The 26,128-nt window shown below is 45.7% G+C and overlaps 1 non-coding gene and 1 pseudogene across 1 annotated transcript; both read right to left on the minus strand.

Moving 5' to 3' along the window:
- Positions 1 to 352: 352 nt before the first annotated feature.
- LOC141569832 (U6 spliceosomal RNA) lies at positions 353 to 460 on the minus strand. Its single transcript, XR_012493611.1, has one exon. It is a non-coding gene; the product is annotated as a U6 spliceosomal RNA (small nuclear RNA).
- Positions 461 to 3,795: 3,335 nt separating this feature from the next.
- Positions 3,796 to 6,960, minus strand: LOC109455916 (bax inhibitor 1; annotated as a pseudogene).
- Between the last annotated feature and the right edge of the window lie 19,168 nt (positions 6,961 to 26,128).

Here is a 26,128-nt window from a genome sequence, read left to right on the forward strand (position 1 = left end):
CAGAGAAGAGAGAAAAGGTGTATGATGTGCTCACAGTATATCCTCTTCTCTGGCTTGAGACTGTCCCCACATGGGGAGTTCCTCTGGCCATGAGCTCATAGGTGGGTGAGCTCAATCCTGCTCTCAACAGGTGAACAACTGCAGCAAGGGAACTGGTGTCTTTATTAAATTCCATCTCCAGGCAGCAAAACCTCTCAAATCTTTAGCCAAACTTTTTGAGTGTGTGTGGAATATAAAGTTTACTTTAGAAGAGATCATTTTTTATACTATTTTTGTGTGGGTGTGGTGAAATAGGTGGTAGGATACTAGGACATTTTTATTTTAGCCTTCATATTTTTTTCTGCATTAAAAAAGAAATATGGAATACTTCACGAATTTGTGAAGTCATTCTTGCTCAGGGGCCATGCTAATCTTCTCTGTATTGTTCCAATTTTAGTATATGTGCTGCTGAAGCAAGCACTATACTATTTTTTTATTGTAGTGGAATATACATAACATAAAATTCACCATCTTAACCATTTTTAAGTCTGCAGTTGAGTGGCATTAAGTGTGTGCACGTTGTTATGCAACCATCACCACCATCCATCTCTGGAACTTTTTCATCTTCCCAAACTGAAACTCTGTACCCCTTAAACAATAACTTCTCCTGTCCCCCTCCCCCCAGCCCTTGACAGCCACCATTCTTTCTGTCTCTATGAATTCGACTACTCTAGGGACCTCATATAAGTAAAATTATACAACATTTGACCTTTCGTGTCTGGCTTACTGTTTTCTACAGCAGCTGCACCATTTTACATTTTCGCCAGCCGTGCACAAGGGTTCAGATTTCTCCATGTAATCACCAACACTTGTTATTTTCTGTTTGTTTTTTTTTTAAATAATAGCCATCCTAATGGGTGTGAGGTATTCTCTAATTGTCATTTTGATTTCTTTAGCTACGCTTTTATTTGTTGGGGAAGGAGTTGAGAGTAATGATTCCTGTACAGGACATTAACTGTGAGTGGACTCAACTTTGCCCGTTAGTGGCCAGCCTTCCCACCTCTGGCAACTTACCCATTTCCTCTGGGGCCTGTTGCATAAAATATGTACAAAATGTTAACATCACTTACCCACACCTCATCCTCCTTTCCTAAGGAGGATCAGTGCTATCAGTTCATATGTAAAAAGTTCTTCTAAATATTTAAATGCACGCAGATGTGCATGTCTAGTTGTATTTAATCTTTTGTTAATTCATTGTTTTGACTAGATTGGTTTTTTTAAAATTTTTATTGGGGAATATTGGGGAACAGTGTTTCTCCAGGGCCCATCAGGTCCAGGTCGTTGTCTTTCAGTCTAGTTGTGGAGGGTGCAGCTCAGCTCCAAGTCCAGTCGCCGTTTTCAATCTTTAGTTCCAGGGGGCACAGCCCACCATCCCATGTGGGAATTGAACTGGCAACCCTGTTGTTCAGAGCTCACGCTCTAACCAACTGTGCCACGCGGCCGCCCCAGTGTTAATTCATTTTTTAAATGGCAAGCAAGTTCATATGCAGGGGACCCAAGGGCTGGGGTGAGGAAACCTGGGTAATCCCAGCATAAGAGCATTGGGTGCTGGATGAGGGGGAGGAAGGAATGCAGAATTGAGGACCATATGTCATGTTTCCCTTTCTCCTGGAACCTCTGTTAGCAAGATTTTTGGTTTTGTTTTTGCAACACATTCCAGTGTCTGTTGTTAAGCACACACAAGACTTTCCAGGAAAGCCAAGGCCAAGGCCCGGCTGGTTTGGCTGGTAAAGATGCAGTGAGCCACTTTTAGATTTGGACAGTTTATTGCTTACATAAACAGTGAAAAGAAGATTAGCTAAAGGTACTAGCTCCCTGGGTCCTTGTTCCACACCAAGACGGATGACACTGAAACGAATGAGGCCGGATGAGCTAATTTTCTACTGGCAGTATAAAACTAGGCAGTTCCTGTCTGCAGCTCTATCCTGAGTGGGGTGCGTATGAAAGTCTCATACCTCATCAGAACCCAGGAGGTGATGAGAACCGATCTCCTGAAAGCCTCCCAGGAAGATAGGGGGGTGTTACGGGCTGAATTATGTCACCCCCCCCAACATTCATAATGTTGAGGTCCTGACCCCCAGTACCTCAGAATGTGATTGTACAGATGGCCTCTGACTTAATGATCATTCGACTTACAATATTTCAACTTTACGATAGTGTGAAAGCAATACACATTCAGTAGAAACCATACTTTGAATTTTGAATCTTGATTTTTTTCCCCTGCTAGTGATATGTGCTATGATTCTCTCATGATGCTGGGCAGTGGCAATGAGATGATTTTGCCCAGCTAAAGGTGTTCTGAGCACGTTTAAGGTAGGCTAGGCTAAGCTATGATGTTCAGTAGTTTAGGTGTATTAAATGCATTTTTGACTTACGATATTTTCAATTTATGATGGATTTATTGGGATATAATTTCATCGTGAGTTGAGGGGCATCTGCATTTGGAGACAGGGCCTGTAAAGAGGTAATAAAATTAAAATAAGATCACATGGGTGGGCCCTAATCCAATCTGACTGGTGTCTTTATGAGAAGAGGAGATTAGGACGCAGACATGCAGAGGAAAGATGACATAAAGACAGAAAAGCTGGCTATCTGCAAGCCAAAGAGAGAGGCCTGAAACAGATCCTTCCCTCTCTATCTTCAGAAGGAACCAAACTTGCTGACACCTTGATCTTGGACTTCCGGCCTTCAGAACTGTGACAAATTAAATTTCTGTTGTTTAAGCCATTCAGTCTGTGATGCTTTGTTATGGCAGCCCAAGCAGACTAATACAAGAGGAGAGTGGAAGATGGACTCAGAGCAATTCCTCACAGGCCTCCCCATCGTCTCATGCTCTGCCCGGAATCAGATTCAGCTGTGGTTCAAACCTTGTCTTTGTGGCCCAGGTGGACATGTGTCAGGTCACCAGGGCACCCTGGTGGAGCTGTTCCTAGGGGGACACCTGCTCTGTGGATAATGAGATATTGTGTTACCTGTGACTTCCAAATACTTGAATGCATATATATATATATATATATATATATATATATATATATATATATATATATATATATATATTTACTTGTAAAGTACTGTGTTAACATCAAGATTTTTATTTTAAAAATGGGATTATACTCTGCCTACTTTTTTGCAAGATACTTTTTTTCACTTGACGGGCAGTATCACAGGCCGTCTTACAGTGGCCGCCTGCCTGACCCCTGGATTGCCACTACGATAATGTACTCTTGAGACCAGCATTTCTGAGCACCCACCTTCCTGATGGTGGCAGAGATGACTTGAGAGGTGGACCAGTAAGGAAACCATTGTGTTTTCAACAACAGAGGTCATGGTGACTTAGGTAGGATGGCAATCAGGATGGAGAAAAGTAGATGAATTGGAGATATAGAGAATGTACGTAAAATCTCAACCCTTTTCCTCTCCCACTGCATTCTTCTTCCCTGGTTCATAAATGAAAAATCCTTCCGGATATTTAATGCACACAAATCTCATGTTTTATCACATATAAGGTGATAACTTTTATCTTTTGTTTGTTAAGAAAGTGAAATCATACTATTCAATTTTCAATTAGCGTGTCATACTGTTAGGTACTACTAGCATATATAGTATATATATACATATACAGATAATAATATATCATACTATTTTTTTTCTGATTCTTTTCATTAGTACAGAACACACCACCTATAATGTGTGTGCAAAGAGGAAATGAGGGGTGGAGGGAGAGACAGCCCAATTGGGAAAGGCTGGATGGTCATTTCACTTCTTCTTTTTCTTCTCGTCCTTCTCATTCACAATCATGGTCTTTATGAGTTTCCAGAAGAGAGTAATGAAATCTAAGAAGAGGTGAACGCAGTGCCAGATATAATTCTTATCTCCATTTTCAGCCTTTTTCAATAATGAGTTGAGTATCAAAAAAGACAAAGCCACACATGGGCACCAGCCCCACATACAGGTTTGCCGGGAAAAGCCAAATGGATTCAAAGAAAAGATTCCCCAGGGAATACAAGAGCATCAAGCTCATGGCTGATATCAAGATGCCTCCCAGAGAAAGGTAGCTATGGTGCCTGGCATAGAATGCTCTCAGGGTGAAGCAGGTGTGCCCATAAAGGCAGTGAGAAGGATGCTGGGGTTTATGAGAATGCACAACTCCAGAGCAGGGTCCAAGCCAGTTCCTGTAAGGAAAGCAAATCCAGCAAGAAGTCCCAGTCTTTTTTGCTCAGTTTCATGGTTGTGAGGTGTTGCCATCAGCCAAAACATCAACTCCAGGGAGCCCAGGCCCCTGCAGCCGCCGCAAACACACAGAGGGCAAAACTGGCACAGACCTCCTTCAGTTGCTGTGTCAAGGGGGCTATACGGGGAAATTTTAAGAGCGCATCAAAGTTGGTCTTCCGATCACATATGTTCATGATGCCAGAGTCTGTGGGACACAGCCTCCGCTCTTCTTACCCGCCTCTCAGGAGCCCACACTGGATATGCTTCATATATTGCACAATTTTATTTTATTTTATTTTTTTTGCAGGATGCTTCTTTTCACTTGATGACGTGTGGGCAGCCTACATATCAGGACACACACATGTAGCTCGTTCTCTTTTTATCAGCTGCATTCTATTCCAAGTCAGGATGAAACATTATATTATTTTTTAAACCATATCATCATTAGTAAACACAGAGGTTGACACCACTAATTTTTAATGTTACAGTAAACATCCTTGAACATGCAGTCTTGTTCTCTCCGGAGTCTCTGTAAGATTGATTCCTAGAGTGAAAGTGTTGTCAAGAGGTATAAATCTAATAGGTATGCGTTTCTATGAGCACCAGAAACACATACAAGAATGTTCATAACTGCACTATTTGCAATAGCCCCAAACTGGAAACAGCCTAATTGTTCTTCATCACACAACAGAATAATCAAGTTTGGTCTAGTCATGCACTGGAACTCTATACAGCAACAAAAATGAGTGTGCTTGCTTCATAGAACAGCACAGATGAAGGCTAAAAATATTTGGTGAAAGACACCAAACACAAAAGAATATACACTATATATAGTAATTCCATTCATGGAATGTTCAAAAACAGGCAAATCTTGTTAGAAGTCAGGATAGTGGTTACCTTTGGGGAGGTTTACTGATGGAGAGAGGACACGGGGACTCCTGGGTACTGATAATTTCTCTTTCTTTGATCTATGCAATGGTTACACAGGTGTATTCAGTGTCCGGGCCACACACGATTTGTGTACTTTTATATAGGCATGCTCTGCTTCAATAAACATTTACCTACATTACTTTAAAGGTACATGTATTTAAAATAGTGACTGGAACTGCCAAATTGCCCTCCCAAATGGTTGCACCAATTTGCACACTCACCAATAACACACATGAGTTCTTCTTTCCCCACATCCTTGCCAACAGTGATGCTAGAAGGCTTTTTGATTTTTTGCCAATTTGATGGCTTTTGAAAAAAAACCAAAAACCTTTGCATTTGCATGTTCCTAATCACCAGTAAGTTGAGTATCTTTCATGCTTATTGGCCCTTTGAATGTCTTTTTCTATGAATTACCTGTTAGGCTTTCCCCATTTTTCTATGGAACTCTTTGGTTCTTATTTATATAAAACAGACATTAACTTTTTGTTGGATGTGTTGCAAACATGTTCTCCTAGAGCACCTTTTGTCTTTTCACTTGTGTATGGCACATCTCAGGGACCTCATGGGGCTGGGAGGGCTGTGGCAGGCCTGGAGCATGCATCCCTCTGCTGGGCTCTGGCCATGCGTTGCCGGTGGGAAGGTGGGAACCAGTGTGCTAGATCTTCTGATTCTACAGGAGATGCTGGAAATATGCATTTTTGTGGGAAAACTTCCAATTTTAACATGCTAGCAACTTGCTCAAAAAATTTTAAGTGCTATGAGACAACACATGTTTGGGCTGGGTGGGATCTGTAGGACACTAGTTTGCAACCTCTGGTTGATGCTGTATTTCTCTGCAAAGGAGGTTTTGCAAAGGAGGTTTTGTTTGTCCATCTGTCCATCTTTTCTTTTATGATTTCTGTGTCATATTTTTTTCTTTTAATCAGTTTAACACATTTTTAAACTTTTTTTTAAAATTTTTTATTGGGGAACAGTGTGTTTCTCCAGGGCCCATCAGTCGTTGTCCTTCAATCTAGTTGTGGAGGGCGCAGCTCAGCTCCAAGTCCAGTCCCTGTTTTCAATCTTTAGTTGCAGGGGGCTAAGCCCACCATCCCATGTGGGAATTGAACCGGCAACCTTGTTGAGAGCTCCGCTCTAACCAACTGAGACATCCGGTCATCCCTCTGGCAGCTCAGCGGCAGCTCGTTGTCTTCCATCTAGTTGTGGAGGGGGCAGCTCACTGGCCCACGTGGGAATCGAACGGGCAACCCTGTTGTTAAGAGCTCATGCTCTAACCAACTGAGCCATCCGGCCGCCCCGTGTTTTTTTTTAACTCTTTAAATCCTTCTCTTTTAAGGGTACAGAGAGAAGATTTTCATGCTTTTATTCAAGTCTCCTTAATGAGAAATAAAGGTGAATACTATGTTACTGGACTCAGAGATTAGAGGAGGTCCTGACCTTGGGGATGTGGGGGGCTGGGGGGGGGCTAAAATGCCAAAATTAGAACTCTTTCCCATTTTCTTATTTAAGCACAAGGACCCCCACCCCCACCCCACCACACACACACACCATGGGACTTCAAGGGGAGAGAATAAAGTGTTTTATTCCACAATGAAACCAGAGGTCCCTGGGAATACTGAAATTCATACTAAAATGTGAATGACTTACTTCAAGCTCCTTTCTGGGAGCAAGTGTGCAAGTCAGAGCAGGAAGCGAGCAGCTGGGCACTGCAAGCCTGAAAGTGCAGGAGGATAGAGGAGCTCATCTTGAGCCCCACTCCCCTGCCTGAGGGAACGTCACCATTCCCAATTGTGTTTGCCTTTCCCAGACACTCCCTGCACCACTTAACTCCCACTCTGGCTGGGGGTACTGGGATTGCTCCAAGCAGTTAACAGGAAGTAAAGCAAATACCCCCAATGATCTAGGATACCTTAATGACCTTTGGTGGTATCATCTGGGCTTTCTCACTCATGTTAATTAGCAGCTTACTTTGGTCAAGGCTGCATATCTGGAAACTGCTCTGGGGGTAGAAAAAATGTCTGGCTGCATAGACAGCAGGACCCAACAAGGGATAAAATGGGACCACCAGCTGAGGGTGGGGCATGGCTCATTCTTTTTCTAGCACTGGATGATTGAGATGCTGGGCTCACCCGGGAGAGTCGGTACTGATGGGCATACATTTATTACTAATAATCGTAAGTGCACTTATTGAGCGTCTAGTGTGTGCTAGAATCTGTGCTGAGCTCTGTATATGTGCCGCCTCACCTCCTTTAATCCACACTCAGCCTGTGAGGTGGGGTCATTACTCTAAGTGATGGAGTCCAGTGTGAATCAGGTGGCATGCATGATCCAGGCTTCAGAATTCTACTTCCAGCCCAGGACCTCCTGCCCTTCCAACCCCAGGCCAGGCAAGGGCAGCCCTCCGTTCTAGCAATCTCTCCAGCCTAGCCATGCAATGCTGTGGGTCCTGGGTCTCCAGCCCACAGGTGTTTGGAAGTGGTCCTAGGTACTGACCACGCAGGCTCCAGGCTCACTGACCCCACCCCCTTCTGCTTTGCCTCAGTGCCCACCCCCTTCCTTTTGCCTTGCACTTTGGTGCTGCTCCCTTCCCATCTCTCCCCTGGTTGAAGACTAAGGTGTCCTGAGACGTTAGCTAATAACGCAGGTATGAGGGCAGCCAGATGGCTCAGTTGGTTAGAGCGTGAGCTCTGAACAACAGGGTTGCCGGCTCGATTCCCACATAGGAGAATGAGCTGCGCCCTCCATGACTAGATTGAAGACAATGAGCTGCCACTGAGTTGCTAGAGGGGCAGCCAGATGGCTCAGCTGGTTAGAGCGCAAGCTCTAAACAACAAGGTTGCCAGTTCAATTCCTGCCTGGGATGGTGGGCTGTGCCCCCTGCAACTAAAGATTGAAAACAGCAACTGGACTTGGAGCTGAGCTGCGCCCTCCACAACTAGGTTGAAGGACAACGACTTGGAGCTGATGGGCCCTGGAGAAACACACTGTTCCCCATTATTCCCCAATAAAAAAAATAAAAATAACGCAGGTATGAACTAATAATGAAGGTGCTCTCGATGGGAAGAGGTTGTTGTTTTTTTTAATTTATTGGGGTGACAATTGTGGTAATGGAAGGAGAACTGACTCTGGGTGGTGAACACACAATGGGATTTATAGATGATGTAATACAGAGTTGTACACCTGAAAAGGGAAGAGTTTTAAGGTGCGACTTTTCCAGGCTGCACACATTCACAAAAAGCAGCATAGACAATATAGTTTATTTTCTGATTCTGAAAGCAATCATGCCCTCTGTGGAGAAGCTGAATATACGGAAAGGTATAAAGAAAACCTCATTTTACCACCTGGAGATAATCATCGTCAACATTTTCAGATGGCTCCTGCCACTTGTTTTCATATATTTTTCATGTATACCTATATATAAATTTCAAATATATATAATTTTTAAGCGAAGTTGAGATTATTCTAGCAATATACTTTTAGATCAGCTCTTTCCACACATATGTGGACACTTCTGAAAAGGGGACCATGAAGGCAAAGGTTTTCTGGGTATTATGGGTGGAATCAAGGAAAGGGGAGGTGTGGGTCTTTTTCAGATGGGGGGGTTCCCTACCCCACCCAGGACACAGTTGCTCCTGGGCCTCTGGGGTGGAGAGTGATGCCATCAGCTTAGGATGAGGGCAAGGAAAGATCCTTCTGCCACCTTCTTCAATGTCACTCACCAGTAGGAAATGACATTGAGAAGATAGGGAGCTTCCCAGCAGCATCTGCCTGGGCTAGCAGGGGCCACTGGTCATGCCCCACCCACTCCATTGTAAGCCAGGTCCCCACAGCTACCCCCTCCACCATGGTTCAGTGTGTGTGTGTGTGTGTGTGTGTCTGTCTGTCTGTCTGCCTGTCTTGAGGGGGGCTGTCTCATGGAGGAACAAATGGGCTGGCTTCTGGTTTCTTGAGGCACTCCAGTGGTGGGGGCAGGGGGCTCATAGTCAAGGCACTTCCTGCCTCTTGAGAAATAAGCCACCTTTTGACTGTGACTGTGATGCTGCTGACCCCATTTACTGTTTTCCTAGAAGTGAAAATGGATTTGCTCTGAGTTCTATCATCCCTTGTGACCTAGGGCTCATGGAAGCAGCACCAAGAGCATAAGACTGGCCACCCTCAAGGGGACATGGGCTGGATGCCAGCCCTGTGAGTATGCCCCTGCCTCCCTCCTCCAACCACCTGATAAAAACAAAGTTCTAGAAATATAGGAAGGTTTGGTACCTCCCTGGAAGGCCAGCCATTCATTGGTGCCAGTGGAGGAGGCCCTGCTAGGCCATAGTAGTTAGAACAAGGGGGATCTGGGTTAGAGTCCCAGCTCTGATCCTAGCCATGCCACCTTGGGCAAGTTACTCAGCCCCTCTGAGTTCAGTCTCCTGGCTGGTAAAATGGGCCTAACAGTACTTACTTCACAGAGATGCTCTGCAGATCAGAGGCTTTAAAGTCCATACATAAGGCATCTACTATAGTGCCCAACACACAGCAGGTGCTCAAAAAATCACCATTGTTATTGTGTGTTAAATTTACTCCTCATAACTTTTGGCAAAAAAAATATTATCAACCCATTGTATGGAAGGAGCAGCTGAAGCTCAGAAATGTGAAACAGTGTTTCAGTTATTTATTACTGTGTACAAACCATCCCCAAACTAGTGGCTTAAAATAACAGTGTGATAACGAATGAATGATAATTTCTTATGATTTTGTGGATTAATTGGGTGGTTCTTGGGCTCTAGGTGGTGTCAGCTGGTGTCTCTTATGTTGATACAATCAGTTAGCAGCTAGATTGTGCTGGAAGGTCAAAGAAGGCCTCTCACGTGCTTGGGGTCCTGGTGCTGGCTGTTGGCTGGGCTGCCTCAATTCTCTTTCTTATGACCTTTTTCACCAGGCTAGCTTGGGCTTCCCCAAGCATGGCAGTTGGTTTCCAGGAGGAAGATTTCCCAAGAGGACAAGCCTTAGTGTGAAAGCACTTACCAAGTCCCTGTTTAACATCAAGACAAAGGGAGATGTCTTGTTAATGTCATGTTGGCCAAAAAAAATCACATGGCCAAACCCAGAGTCAATGTGGGAGGCGACAACATGAACGCACATATACTGGGTAGCATGACTCATCAGGGGCTACCCACATAACAGTGTACCAAAAACGGCTTGCTAGGATCACATGGCTATTGAATGGCATAGCTGGGATTTGAACCCAGTTCTATCTGACTCCAAAATCCATGCTCTTCCCTTAAGGCATAGCTGAGGGTGGCTCTATGGCAGGCTGGCATTTGTGGCCCCACCACCACAGTCTGATGGTGAGGTGATTTTCCATCTTGCCTCCAGTCTACCTCCATCCCAGTACTCCATGATGTCCTTAAACCTCTCCTGCTTATGTGACAGAGGGGAGAAAGTTCCCCTTTTCCGGCTGGGCACCCCTCCTCCCTTCTCTCTCCCATATCAACTATAGAAAGCTGTTCCTGCTTCCTCCAGAGTTCCAGCTAGGACAACAGCGGCCCTATCACTTCTAGCCTCTCCCGCTACAGCAGCATTCTGGCTCTGGCTGCCCTCAAGCCTCAAGGCACACACACCTCTCTGGACCTCAGCTCTATTTTCAGGTGTACCCTTATTAGGAAAGCAAGGATCACGGGAACAAAAACAATCTCATGGAGAGAAGCCCAAGTTAATAGCATACTGTCGTCATCCCAGTGGACTTCCAGTCCATGCCCTGAGATAGGCCCCCCTACCTTGACTCCTGTCTACACTCAGCCAGAGGCTAATTTGAGCTGGCTCTACAGTGATGACTGTGAGAACCCAGCCCCTTCTGACTCCTGCCTTCCTCTAACTGAGTCAGATCCCGGTCAATTCCCCCCACCAGTCTGACCCCAAGGCCTGCACTTAGGTAAAGAATGCCCTTTTCCTGTTTCCAGTTCGTGTTGGCTGTGAGCATTGCACATTTTCCTATGGCTGGACTCTCACTCTTCCTTCTTCTTAAGGCCCCAAGAGGGTAAGCCGTTTGTTCAACATCTTATCATGAGAAGATGGCAGAGCTGGGGTCTTGAACCTGCGGCACCATCTCGAGCCATTATTCTTACAGGAACCCCAGTGTTCCCAGTCTGCATTTTTGGGGGTCTGAGCAGGGCCCACAGATGTTCTGCCTCAGCATGGAGTGAAGGCTAACAAAAATCAAAGCCTTTGGAGAAAGAGGAAATGTTTTCTGCATGCTGCATTGATGACCTTGTGAGGTATGTGTGTGTGGGAGGCCTTATACTTGTGCCCAAAGAAAAGTCATGGTCAGTGAGAAAAACTTTGATGGGAAAGAGTCTGAGATGGAGACCAGGAATATCATCATGCAGCTGTTAGAGATGGATACAGGACCCTCTGTCAGACCAGGCCAGTTCTCCTGATGTAAGATCAACAGGTCGAGGCCCTGGGATGTAGAGCTCCCAGGAAGTGGACTGGGATGCATGAGGTATCTGGGAGTTGGTGGTGTCCTGTGTGGTCTCACTGAGGAAAGCCAGGCAAAATCTGGCAACTGAGCTGTAATGGCCAGGGCTCTTGGCTCCGAGCAACAGGAAGCAATTCTGGTCTATTGAAGCTGAAAATGACTTTATCAAAAAGATCTTGGGGAGTTCACAAAATAACCAGGAGGGCTGGAGAACCAGGTTTGGAAAGCAGGCCAAACAAAGGAGGCTGTGCAGCAGTCAGAACCACAGCGAAAGTCAGGCCAATCCAGTGACAACCCCACTGCCAAGTCTAGGATGCCCAGACTTATGCTGCCACCTCTGGACATGGATATGGTGCCTGCTATCCCCAGAATGGAGTGTCATTGCCATGGTGACTGACATCTTCCACCAGAAGGGACCTCTGTGCTTCCTGCATCTCTTTATCCCCACCTTCTGACGCTGAGTCTTTGATGGAGGCATCTGATTGGTTGAGCCTAAGTTAGGAGCTCATGCTTACTTCAATGGCAGCTGGGAAAGTGAACATCTGGCATGTTTAGCTTCTCTGGTGGGAGGCAACCAGGAACATGGAGAATTTGTCAAACGTGGTAGTGGAGGTTGGAATCAGGTCAGCCATACACCTACCTCACCTGGAAAAATGTGGAGCAGCTGTCCCCAGTGAGTGCTAGGTAATTGTATGCCTCCAGGGACAGCCTGAGCTCATCTTCCCTTCCTCCAGATGGTGATGGAAGTGAGTGTGTGTTTAAGGACAGGAACACATTACATGACGTGACGTCAGGAACCCTGGGTTTGATCCTGAGTCCCCTCTGCCTTTTGACTTTAGACAAGCTAGCTGTTCTCAGTCTTGGGGCCGCAGTTCTATTTCACCACCTGCTGCCTAGTCCTTGAGCATGTAGAAGTTGGGTGGTAGCTTCTGCTGTCATCTGGGCCATTGGGCCAAAAGATGCCCAAAGACTGCTGTGGGGACAGTGTCCCAGAGAGCAGCTTCCAGGTTCTCAGCCTCACATGCAAAGGTGCTGGCTCGGGTAGTAGATGGCCATCAGCTGTGATTAGTTGGCCATCAGCTGTTACCGGTGAGCCATTAGCCACTGATATAACTGCTGTGGCTAAGCTAGCAAGTGTGGATTGCAGCTAGCAAGGTTGGTTGGTTGGTTGGCAGAGAAACAGATGGCGGATGGCAGTTTGTGTGGCTCCTGCTTCCTGTGTCTCCAACCCAGCTGCCAGTGAGACTATAGTGGTATGACTCCTCTACCTATGGCTCCGTGGGTGTTCCTTTTTGGCCTCACCATGTCCTGCGTTCTTATGTGGGGAGTGGGAGCAGAGACCCTGCGTTACAACTGCCAAAGCCCCAAATGGAATGGGGCTGTCAGTTCCTTGTAACAAATGAGAGTGCAGGTTTTGGAGTCAGAGAGATCAGAGTTTATCAGCCATGTGACCTTGCATATGTTCTTTAACTTCTCTGAACCTTAGCTTCCTTACCTGCCAAATGGAGATGAGCTGACAGGAACTCGGCCTCCATTCGAACCTGGTCCTATTGTGCCTCTACATTCTGCAGAGGTTGGAAGGCTAAAAACTACAGTTCCCAGACACCTTTGCAGCTGGGGCTAGGGATGACAATTAGATTTTCACAATTAGATGCACTTGTGTGAGGTTAGGAAGGCATGGTGAGGCAGAGACTACTTGCTTGCTACTCTGGCTGTTGCTGCTGGAGACACTGTGTGTGTGTGTACATTCTAGTGTTTGATCAGTCACCAGCTTTGTGGGTATTGAGAGGTATTGTGGTGGTAGTGGCTTCCTGACCCCTGGATGGCAGCTACAACTAGTGTACAGTAGGTCCTCACTTAACGTCATCATAGATTCTGCGACTTTAAGCCAAATATTGTGTAATGAAACCAACTTTACCATAGGCTAATTGATATAAACAAGCATTAAGTTCCTTTGGCACCTCATCAACATTATAACAAAACAACATTGAACGAAACCAAGTTATTCGAAGACCTGCTTGCTGTACTCTTGAAATTAACATCTCTGTGGGTGGCCCCCTCTCTCCCCACCTTCCTGATGGTGGCAGAGATGGCAGCAATCTTGGTGGCCCAACTCAGTGGTGTTATGGGAGTCTAGAGCTTGCTCCTCTGGCCCTTCCAAGCACCTAATTTCCTGTATTAAATCTCTTCCTTTTTTTATTTTCTAATTCTATTTTTTCAAACTTTATTTTTATCTTTTAATTTAATTTAATTCATTGGGGTGACATTGGTTAGTAAAATTATATAGTTTCAAGGGTACAGTTCTATAATACATCTTCTATATATTGCATTGTGTGTTCACCACCCAAAGTCAGTTCTCCTTCCATCACCAAACATTTTATCCCTTTACCCTCTTGTACCACCCTCTTCCCGCTTACCCTCTGGTAACCACTAAACTGTTGTCTGTGTCTATGAGTTTTTGTTTGTTTGTTGCTTTCAGTTTTATATCCTACACATCAGTGGAATCATATGGTTCTCGACTTTTTCTGACTTATTTCACTTAGCATGATAATCTCAAGATTCATCCATGTTGTCTAAAATGGCAGTATTTCATCTTTTTTTATGGCCAAGTAATATTCTATTGTGTCTATGTACCACATCTTCTTTATCCAATCATCTATCAAAGGACATTTTGGTTGTTTCCATGTCTTGGCCACTGTGAATGATGCTGCAGTGAACATAGGGGTACATATTAGATTGGTGCACAAGTAAGTGCGGTTTTGGACCACAAATTTTAAATCGTTATAACTAGGTTCAAACACATTTTTATTAATCAAAATAGGAACCACTACAATCAACACATTTTTGCCAACGAGAAATACGTTTGTTTATTCCTGTAGTGTAAAAATCCGTGCTTTGGGATTCGATGAAGTCTTGGAAAGCATTTTCTGCATCCTGCTAGTTGTGGAAGCATATTCCCTGCAAAAAGTTCTCAAGATGCTTGAAGTGGCAATTGGTTGGCGAGAGGTCAGGTGAATATGGTGGATGAGGCAAAACTTCGTAGCCCAATTCGTTCAACTTTTGAAACATTGCTTGTGTGACCTGCAGTCGGGCGTTGTCGTAGAGAAGAATTGGGCCCTTTCTGTTGAACAATGCTGGCTGCAGACATTGCAGTTTTGAGTGCATCTCATCGATTTGCAGAGCATATTTCTCAGATGTAATAGTTTCACGGGGATTCAGAAAGCTATAGTGGATCAGACTGGCAGCACACCACCAAACAGTGACCATAACCCTTTTTTGGTGTAAGTTTGGCTTTGGGAAGAGCTGTGGAGCTTCTTCTCGGTCCAACCACTGAGCTGGTCCTCGCCGGTTGTCGTATAAAATCCACTTTTTGTCGCATGTCACAATCCGGTACAGAAATGGTTCATTGTTGTTGCAAAGAATAAAAGAAGATAACATTTCAAAATGACGATTTTTTTTTTGTTTTGTTTTCAGTCAGCTCATGAGGCACCCACTTACTGAGCTTTTTCACCTTTCCAATTTGCTTCAAATGCCGAATGACCGTAGACTGGTCGATGTTGAGTTCTTCGGCACCTTCTCATGTAGTTGTAAGAGGATAGCTTTGAAGATTGCTCTCAGTTGGTTGTTGTCAACTTCCAATGGCTGGCCACTATGCTCTTCATCTTCAAGGCTCTCGTCTACTTTGCAAAACTTTTTGAACCACCACTACACTGTATGTTCCTGGGCCAAATGTGTTGTTGATGTTGCGAGTTGTCTCCGCTGCTTTACGACCCATTTTGAACTCGAATAAGAAAATTGCTCGAATTTGCTTTTTGTCTAACATCATTTCCATAGTCTAAAATACATATAAAATAAACAGCAAGTAATAAGTCATTAGCAAAAAACATAAAGCGAGAAATGCGCATTAAAATGATGTATAACATAACCACATTTATTTAAGAATGTATTCCAATATCAAATGGCAAATTTCAACAATGCAAAAACCACATTTACATTTGCACCAACATAATATATCTTTACCGAAAATCTACATTAAATCTCTTCTTGCTTAAAATAGCTGGAAAGGTTTTTTGTTTCCTACAACTGAACCCTAACTATGATAAGGGTAACATCCATTGCTCACACAGTTGTTGGAATGAGGTGAGATGGTAGCTTTGCAAACTAAAGCCCTTTAGGAATGTTAGTCTCCATGTCAGGGGAGACTAAATGTAATACAAATCTGTGTGATGAACCACTCCAAGTTTAAACGCCCACACTTAGTTCTGTTCATAGAGCTGCCAGGGCAGAAGACAACCTGAAAGAATTCAGGTAATTTGGGTGAGTCACCTGCTTTCAGAGACTGAAAGGGTTCTCCTGCGTATTCAGAGAGAATTCCACCTCCCTGTCTGCTGTTAGAGCAATGGCTGTCCCCACAGGTGTGCCTGGACATCTGGGAAAGGTGACAGGCTTCCTGGTGTGAGCCCACCAGGTCAGCTACCACAGAATTCTCCCCTGCTAGTGCCTGGGGTCTGCCATTAACACCACTTTAATTCCTTACCTCCTCTCAGTTAAATCTCTGTATTTATAAAACCTCCCCCTCCTCTCCCATCAGGTTTGAAGGATCTCCCTTACTGTGAATAACATTCTCATGGCCATGGCATTGGCCCATTTGGGTAAGATTTTCCAGAGACAAGAATGAAAAGAATGTAAATTCTTTGGGGTTGCTTGGGAAGACGTTCAAAACACAGGGAGGCTGAAAGCTGGGGTTGGGGAGACTGGGCAACTCCAGCACAAGGGCGCTGGGTGCTGAGGTAGGAGAGGAACAGAGGATTGGAAAAAAGGGCACGTAAGTGATGGGGGACCTTGAGGAGACCCCCACTCTGTTCAGCGAACAGGTTGTTTTCTCTGCTCATACATACAAACCCCTCACCCTCCAGTGCCCTTCATCCTATGCCTTGTCACAAAATGTGGACACTCTGTGATGTGAGGGGCCAGGCAGGTGGTCCTGGGGGCCATGAAGTTGGGTGGAAGCTGGGCTCGTGTTGGCTGCCAGAACAATCCAGGCTCCGCTCCAGCACATGAGGGGGTTTGAGGCTGAGTGGGCAAGATAAACCGTTTCAGTGGTTTTCAGGCGCCCTAATCAACTGCAAGGCAGGGCGAAGCCTCCAGGGACAGATAAAGCCAGCTCTGCGCTCCAAGCCCAGTTGGAGCCAACGTTTGTGTGGTTTGAACTTTTGTGTGGTTTGGACAAGTTCGCTGGGCTGTGCTGGGGCGGTTTACTCTGTTTCCAAACTGCAGCAAAGAGAGGCAAATCGCCCTGGACTCCACAAGCCACCCCAGAAATTAGATAGGTGGCCTAACGCACCCTCCTACAGGTTCCAGTAAGAGAGGCTGGGAGTGTCCAGGCCATAACCCTGGTTCTTGCCAATGGCGAGGTGTAGACGGTTGCAGAAACGCTCTCACCCCAGGCAGGCGAGGCCTTCGCGTCAGGGAGTTGAGCTGCGGCAGCAGGTTTGATTCTCTGTTCCTGCTTCCAAACTAGAAAGCCGAATGCCCACTTTCGGATTCCATCTTCAGCCACGGCTGCCTCCGGGACGCGCAGTCGCCCCGCGCGGAGGAAGCCCAGGACGCTGGGGACACCGCCTGGAGCCTCCGCGCATAGCACCGGGGCGGTTTTTTTTTCCCTCCCAGCTTGAGGCTCCTCGATTAACCTCTAAGATGCCAGAAGATCGCAACGCTCGCCGGCAGGCCTTTAGCGAGGCTGGGCACCCCAGATCCGAGAGCTGCCGGCGGGCACTGCATGTGCCAGTGCCTGTTGCGCTTGTGTGCAGGAGAGCAAGGTGCCCGGCTAAGTGGACCGACGCTGGGCCGGCAGGGACCCATGTGACAATGCCCTATCCCCCGGGAAGCCTGTGCCAGCCTGTGGGGCCACAGCAAAATAGAACCAGGAATATGTGCTGCTTGGGAGGGAAACTCTGGCGCCTGGCATTATCTCAGTGACGCTCTCACCCTCCAGGGATCGTCCTGTCTCCACGGAAAGTAGGGACCAGGAGAAGAGAACATGGACAGAGAAAGAAAGGGAAGTGGGAAGAAATTGGTCACGGAGGCTGCTATTTTTATTTTTTGCTACAGCTGCGTGTGTTTCTCTGACCAACTAGGCAGGGAAAATTAGACTGGCTCCCACTGAAAACAGGTCCTAAACTTGTGGGTGGGGCAGGGCGGTTACAGGAGTGGGAGGTGTGCAGGAAAGGGGCGAAGAAGGGGAAATCTTTGAGGATCCAGCAGACTGCATTTTCCAGAAGCTCTCACTACGCAGAACAACCCCTTTGCTGTCCAGTCCCAGATGCCTCCTCCTTAACCTTGGCTCTCAGAGGTGGAACATCCTTTCCCTTCTGTGTGACATCTTGAGCATGACCCAGTCAAGACTGGGGATTTATTCATCAGTATTTTCTGCTGTTTGGCTTCAGAGGAGGCCTTATCCTTACTGGCAAAGGACAAGACGTGCTGAGTGATATCAGTTACCATGGTCATCCCAGCACCTGGAGAAATGGAGCAAATGTTCCAAACAGGAAACCAAGATTGGGGGTGAGGGCCCTAGAAGGTAGTCTTTGGAGGCCATGATTGTCTATTTCAACAGTTCCCAAAGTGTGATCCAGAGGACCCCTAGGGGTTCCTGAAACCTTTTCAAACTGTCTTTTCTAACTGTAAACCTCCACGAGTCTGGATTTTCTTCATATACTTCAATCAAAACAACATATCAAAACAGATTGGATGCTGAAGCAGCTATGAGAAAACAGCTGTCTTCTATTCAACCAGATAGTAAAGAGGTTTGCAAGAATGTAAAACAGTGCCACTTTTCACACTACTTGCTTCAGAAAATATGGTTATTTTTTCATCACATTGTGCTATTGATGATAATATGTGTGTCAGTTATCTATTGCTGTGTAACAAATTACCCAAAAACTTAGTGGCTGAAAACAACAAATATTTATTATCTCTCCGTTTTTGTGGGTCAGGATTCCGGGAGCAGCTAGTGTAGCTGGGTGAGTGTGGCTCAGGGTTTCTCATGAGGTGTGGTCCAGGGCTGCAGGCATCATAAAGCTCAACTGTGGAAAGAAAGGATCCACTTCCAATCTCACTCACATGGCTGTTGGCAGGCTTCAAGTCCTTGCCACGGGGTCCTCTCCACAGGGCTGCTTCATGACATGGCAGCTAGCTTCCCCCAAAGAGAGTGAAAGAGAGCACCCAAGACAGAAGCCACAGTCATTTTATAATCTAACTTTGGAAGAGATATCTCATCACTTTTGTCTATTAGAGGTGAGTCAATAAGTCTAGCCCACATTTAAGGGGATAACTCAAGGGTGGGGCATGGAAGACAGAAGGTGGGGGATTATGGGCACTATCTTAGAGGCTGTCTGCTATGCATGTACTAAGCTCGCTATTGTTATTTTTATATCAATAAATATTTAAAACTTCTCAGTTTTCATTTTTAATATGGGAAATACTGATAGATATAGTTGATATAAACAAACACTTTTTGGAGTCCTCAATAAAGAAAAAAGTAAAGGGGTCCCAAAACCCAAAGGTTTGAAAACTGCTGGTTTAGGGTTATGGTATCTATAGGAGAAGTGCCTTGGTAACATGTGGAGGTCAGTCCACCCACCTACTCATCCACCTACCCACCTATTCACACACCCACCCACCCATCCATCCATCCATCCATCCATCCATCCATCCATCCATCCTTCTGTCTACCCTTCTATCCATCCATCCCGTTTTCTATCCTTCTTTCCTTCTCCCTCTTTCCTTCCTTCCTTCCACCCATTCTTCCATCCATCCATCCTTGCATTCATCTACCCACTCACCTTCCACCCATACATCCAATCAAGATGTTTCAACCACTAGGCTAAGTAAGGCTGGTGCTTTAATGGTGAACAAAACTTCCAGTGACTGCTCTATGGCGCTTACAACATTTTAACAGCTGACACAATTAACAAGTAAATAAGATGAATTAAAAAATAATAACTTCAGGGTGTGATAATTTAAACCCCCAAAGCCTGGAGCCCAGGGAAGCAGGTACTCTCAAATTGGCACCATTTTGTGGGGGTGATATCACAGACTGGGGTGGGATGGGTGCAGGCTGCAGGGTCCAGGGAGCAGGGCATGTGTCCCAGCTGTGGTCAGATGGGCGTGAGGCCCTGGTGAGCCAGAATGATCTGGTGTATCTCAGGTTCTTTATGCCTAGTTAACTGGTGATTGTGGGACTCAGGGTGAGCGATTCGCAAGTGGAACATGCAACCCATGTGAGCAAAGTTCCAATTTCTTGGTTCAATTTCCCTTTTCTCAACGGAAGGTCTCCTTCTGGAGCTGACCTGACATGTTCTGGCATTTATTTTGATCTTGGAGTAGTCACTCCATGGCTTGCAATATCCCCTGTGAACCCCTGTGCTAGAGATCCCACCATTTGAGAGTCCCCAGGGAAAACATTAAGATTAATGGGAAGTGCCTCAACCTACCTTCCCCAAATATGTGAAAATTGGGTTCTTTTATCATCTATCTGGTCACTGGCACCTTGGAAGTTTGAGTTGGCAACTGCCATGCAGGGTCTCCGGCCTACGCCGGTCGGGGACCCCGCATGACTCACTGCGCAGCGAGTAGGGTGCTGCGCCGGCCAGAATCCCCAAGAGAGTAATGGAGCAGTTTATATGTGTGAAAGCTCAGCTTCAGGAGGCCCATGAGGAGCGGCGCCAGGAATGGGAGGTGCATTCTGCCTGGGAGACTTGAGCCTCCGGATGGCACACCACCCTCTAGGCCATAGAAGGGGTTGCCTTCCTTTTGGTGATCTGCTGCGGCCTTAGGTTCTGAGGGTTGCGGACATCTTACACGGAGGACTCCACCCACTCAGACACCTGGCTCGGCGAGCAGGATTCCAGCCAGGTAGGAATGGAGTCTGACTCTGGGCAGGAGGACAGGTGGCCCCCACACAGTGTGTGGTGCCCGGTGGCCACTGTTCTCAGGAGTTGGACCCCCAAGGAGGGTGGGAGGACATGGATGGCTCTCCGGCCAGCGTGGAGAGGGTCCTGCAGGCTCTGGCTGAGCGGTTGCCGGAGGATGCAAAGGGTACAGCTGGCCGTGTGGGCTGGATGTGCCTCACGGCGATGCGACTCGTGACACAGAAGAAGCACTTAATGAAATAGCCCAGGTGCGGGACCAGCATCCCCGTGGGAGGCGCTGGAAGTTCGGGTCCATCTGTTAGGCGAGGGGCCCCATAGTGGAGACTCCGAGGCAGAGGTGGACACCGCGAGTGGAAGCGATGTAGCTCCCAACCCCCATGCCCAGCCCATTGTGCAGCAAAAGGTGAAGCATGAGCAACCTTTGGGCCGTGGGGACATTGCTGCCGGCAACCCAGCTGTGACTGAGTTCACAACCAACCCCCTCGCCCATGTAGCCACTGCAGTTATATTAGTGGCTAATGGCTAACTAGCCACAGCTGATGGCCATCTACTACCCGAGCCAGCACCTTTCCATGTGAGGTCGAGAGCCTGGAAACTGCTCTCCTGTCTCTGTCCCCACAGCAACTTTCTGGTAGGAGGAGGTAGGGGAAGTCTGGGGCAGAGAGAGGCAGCAAACCCAGGCTGGAAACATAGGACGCTGGGCTCTGAGACAGAAAAAGCAGGGTTCCTTCCTAGATGGAAGGAACACATCAATGATGAGTAGTGATCTTCCCTACTTCAAAGCCTGGCCTTGCCAGACGTGCTCTGAGGGTCAGCTAAGGTAAGACCCCTCAGCTCCTCTTCCAGCCCCTGAAAGCCACTGAGCATTTTAAAGAGGAAATGTAGTCCTCCACTCAGTGGTTTCATGGTGCGAACTGTGTTCCAGGAGGCCTGGGGGCCCACCCCCTCAGGGAGCATGGCAGTTTGAATCAGTTATAGCAGACTTTGGGGACTATGCCCCTTGAGTTCCAGAGATATCAGCCCAGGCCTCTTTGGGATGACATATGTCAAGGATGCTTTCTGGGGGGAGGTGGGGTGTTGCTTAAAATGTGGCCTCTCTGTGGCCCTTTACAATTCTACTTCCAGAGCAGTCCTCTCCATGATGGTCCATTGGTGGCTTCAGGCCTCAGGTTTGAATGTGGGCTGTATCTTAACAAAAATGCTGAAACGATGCGAATATTCGTGTGCAAATTCAACCCCTATGGGTGTTGCCTTTGGTTTCAGGTCTCCTTGTGGATGAAATTTGCAGAATAAATACTAACCAGCTCAGTTGCCCCTCCCCCACCCCCCACCCCGTTATCAGTGGATCTCAAAGTGAGGCCAGACCAGCAGTTTCAGCATCACCTGAGAACTGGTTAGAAATGAGAATTTTCGGGCTCACCCCAAACCTGCTGAGTTAGAATCTTTGGGGGTGGGGTGGGACCTGGGGATCTGTTTTAACAAGCCCTCCAGGTTATTCTGATGCCCTTTCAAGTTCAAGGTTGAGAGCCACTGCTTTGTGAAGTTTATTATCCTCATTTAACAAATGAAGTGCAGAAGGGCTAACTAACTCTCCCAGGATGTGGCCAATAAGTGGGTTGCCAGGACTCAAACCCAGGTCTTGCATTAAGCTATTTTTTTCTTTCGTCTCTTCCACTCCCTCTGTCTTGTCCTCACCCCTCTACCTCCTTTCAGTCTTGATCTTTAGTCCTGGAGGTTCTTTACTTGGCTGCATAGTGACATCACCTGGGGTGCTTTAAAAAATAATGTTGCTGTCAGGGCTCCACCCTAGGAAACTGAATCTCTGGGGTGTGACTCCAGCACTTTTTATTTCTTAGCCACAGGCAGTCTTACCCGGATTCCTCTGCTATTCAAAATGTTTCTGATGAATGCATTTGCACTAAGGTGTTAGTAGCTGAATGTGTTACCTTTCTCAGGGTATCTGCATTTGAAAAAAGAACCAAGGACATAAAATAATGAATTGCATAAGCATCTTAGCAAGTGGGAGAGACCAGCTTTTGATCTCGTTTCTCCCACTTGCAGTAGATTTATTGCTGTCACACATCCTGCTAGGAATCTACCCAGCAGTTCCAGCTGAGATTTCCAAATATACTGTGTCTTTTGGAGGGGATTTTGGGGCTAGAAGAACTTGAATGAATCATTTTGAATGCCCTTAAGACATCAACCTTGCCCACAGAAGGCTGAGTTTTCCAAACCAGCAAAACCGAAATTATTAAAAAATAAAATAAAATTATTTTTAAAGCATTGAAGAATGAATGCTAAGGATCTTCTTCCCCTCGGGTCTTTCCCAATGCCCACCCAAGATACTCAGCCACAGAAATCAAAGTGGTACCTAAGCCATAAGTTAGATAAGAGTCATTTCCTAGACCCCAATTTAATCAAATCATGTGAGATGCATAGCATGGCTATTTCTAGGACATGACAAGATTTAGATGTTGACCTAGGTTGCAGGCCTTTTTTTCAATTGTTGTAAACCTTTGATTTTTAAAAGTAAAGAAAAATAAAAGCCCACCCTACAATGATTTTTTTTAACTGGCAGCTATGTCTCTACTCTGCTTCCTGCACCTGGTGGGGGATACAGCGCAGTCTCCGCCCTTCAGGAAACAGCCCACTTGTCAGCAGCTGGGCTCCCAGGAACAAAGGCCTAGGTTCATTACCACAGTATCGACCCTGACACATTCCACCCAGGCCACCCCTCCTCCCCGGAGTTCCTCAATTCACACCCCAAATGAAATGTAATTGGACCTGGACACCTTTGAAGTCCCCAAGCAAGCAGATTGCCAGCATTTTGAAATGTCCTTGATTTGCATGGTGAGGACCTGGTTGGAGGTGACTTTTTCCTTCCCTTCATACCAGTTTTAAAGACAGAATTATTTTAAATATCATTCCCCAACCAGGAAGAGTTACCATGGAAGAAAAAAATTCTCAAAGCCAAAAAAAGAAAAGGCAAAATAAGCCTGAGGATTTGCTTAATCTCTATATTTGCCCTTTTGCCTTGTTTTTATTCTGCAAGGGCCACATATGAGGCCATTGTTTCCTCTCAAACTTCTCCTCAGGTTCCCGACCTAGGGGATGATAAGGACCCAGGAGACCTGGTTAGGAGGTTCTGACGGTCCGCAGAGCGCTGTCAGGCCTGAAGCAAGAAAACAAGCCCCACTGCAGGCTGGTGAGTTGGTGAGGGAGGCTGGGTGTTGATGGGAGATCATCTGTCTTCCTTCCTGGCTGAGCCTGGCTGCTCTGCAGAAATCACACATGGTTCCAGAGATCAGCAAACCTGTGTGCACTGTGGGTCGAAAGCTTGATGACTTGCTGCAGCCCACAGAGGAGCCTGCCTGGTGGGGTCGTGCCTGCGGCCTACGTGGGCATTTATCGAGCCCACGAGGAGCCAGTGTGGCTGTCTGCTTTGCTCTGGGCAATGACCTGCCTCTAGTTTGCTGCCACATCCCAACTCATCTGCTTCTGTGAGCTTCCTCAGGGGTAGCTATCTCTGAAGCAAATGACCCACTTTCCCCTAGAGCAGCCCTGTCCAGTGGAACTTTCTTCGAGGATGGAAATGTTCTGTTTGTGCTGTCCAGTAGGGCAGCCACTAGACACATGTGGCTACTGAGGACTTGAGATGTGGCTGGTGTGACTGAGGAAGTGAAGTTTAAATTTTATTATATTTAAGTTTATTTAATTTAAATAGCCACATGTGGCTAGCAACTACCCTATTGGACAGCATAAGAATAGATGATCAAATAAAACCCAAGAGCGGATGCCCAGTTTGGGGGGGTATATTGTATTGACTATTGACTTCCCAAGAAGATTATCAGGAAAACTTCTCCATCGAGCAAAGCTAACTTCATTAGACCTATTTCAGTAAAGGAGAATATGCTGTAACAGAATGCTAGTAATGTCTCCAAGTGGGGACACCATGGAAGGGTATTTATATAGCATTTTAGAGCCCAGAGTGGGCGACTTTGAAGTTGGGTCTTTCAAGGCAAGAAACCGACTGGGATTGGGGAGAGTTTATGACAAAATAGTTTTGGATTGGTGGACACAGCAAAGCAAAGGTCTTGTGATTGTCTTGATGAACTAGCTGTTGGTCTTTTTCGTTTTTTAAAAAGATGTTTATTAAAAATATAGCTAACATACAATATTATATTAGTTTCAGGGGTACACTATAGTTATTCAACATTTATATATGTAAAGAAGTGATCACCAACATAAGTCCAGCAACCATCTGACACCGTCCTTACTATCACAATATTATTGACTATATTCCCTATGCTGTATATTACATCCCTGTGACTTATTTGTTTTATACCTAGAAATTTGGACCTCTTATCCCCCTTCACTTCCCCTCCCTTTTAAATTTTTCAATTACAGTTGACATTCAGTGTTATTTTATATTAATTTTAGGTGTACATCATAATGGTTAGACATTTATATAATTTAAGAAGTGATCCCCCTGACTAGTCTAGTACCCACCTGGTACTTTACATAGTTATTATCATATTATTGACTATATTCCTTATGCTATACTTTACATCCTCATGACTATTTTGTAACTACCAATGTACTATTAATCCCTTCCCCATTTCCACCCAGCCTCCCAGTCCTTCCATCTATTACCTCAACAAATCTAGTACCCATTTGACACCATACATAGTTATTACAATATTATTGACTATATTCCTTATGCTATACCCTATATCCCCATGACTACTTTGTAACAACCAATTTGTACTTAATCCCTTCCCCTTTTTCACCCACACCCCTATACCCTCTTCCATCTAGCAACCATCAAAATGGTCTCTGTAGCTATAAGTTTGTTTCTGTTTTGTTTTTGTTTTTTGTTTATTTTGTTCTTTAGATTCCATATATAAGTGAAATCACATTGCATCTTTCTTTCTTAGACTGACATTCCACTCAGCACAATACCCTCCAGTTCCATCCATGCCCCCACAAATGGCAAGAACCCATTCCCTTCCATGGCTGAGCAATATTCCATTATATATATGTACCTCCTACTCTTTATCTATTCATCCATCATGGACAACCAGGCTGCCTCCACATCTTGGCTATTGTAAACAGTGCTGCAATGAACTCCTGGATGCACATGTCCCCTCAGAGTAGTGTTTTGGGTTTCTTCAAATAAATACCCAGAAGTGGGATTATTCGGTCCCTCTTTGTCTGTTACAGCCTTTGTTTTTAAGTCTATTTTGTGTGGTATAAGTATTGCTACCCCAGACTTTTTTTTTTTTTTCCATTTTCACTTTCGTGAAATATCTTTTTCCATCCCTTTACTTTCCGTCTCTGTGTGTCTTTCGATCTGAAGTGAGTCTCTTGTAGGCAGCATATATAAGGGTTTTGTTTTCTTATCCATTCGGCCCTACTATGTCTTTTGATTGGAACATTTAATCCATTTGCATTGAAAGTAATTGTTGATAGATGTGTAGCTATTGCCATTTTATAATTTTGATGAACTTTAGCTTTTTCTTGTCTGGGAAGCTCTTTATCTGTCCTTCTATTT

Source organism: Rhinolophus sinicus, chromosome X (genome assembly GCF_036562045.2).
Source record: "Rhinolophus sinicus isolate RSC01 chromosome X, ASM3656204v1, whole genome shotgun sequence".
Classification (NCBI taxonomy): domain Eukaryota; kingdom Metazoa; phylum Chordata; class Mammalia; order Chiroptera; family Rhinolophidae; genus Rhinolophus; species Rhinolophus sinicus.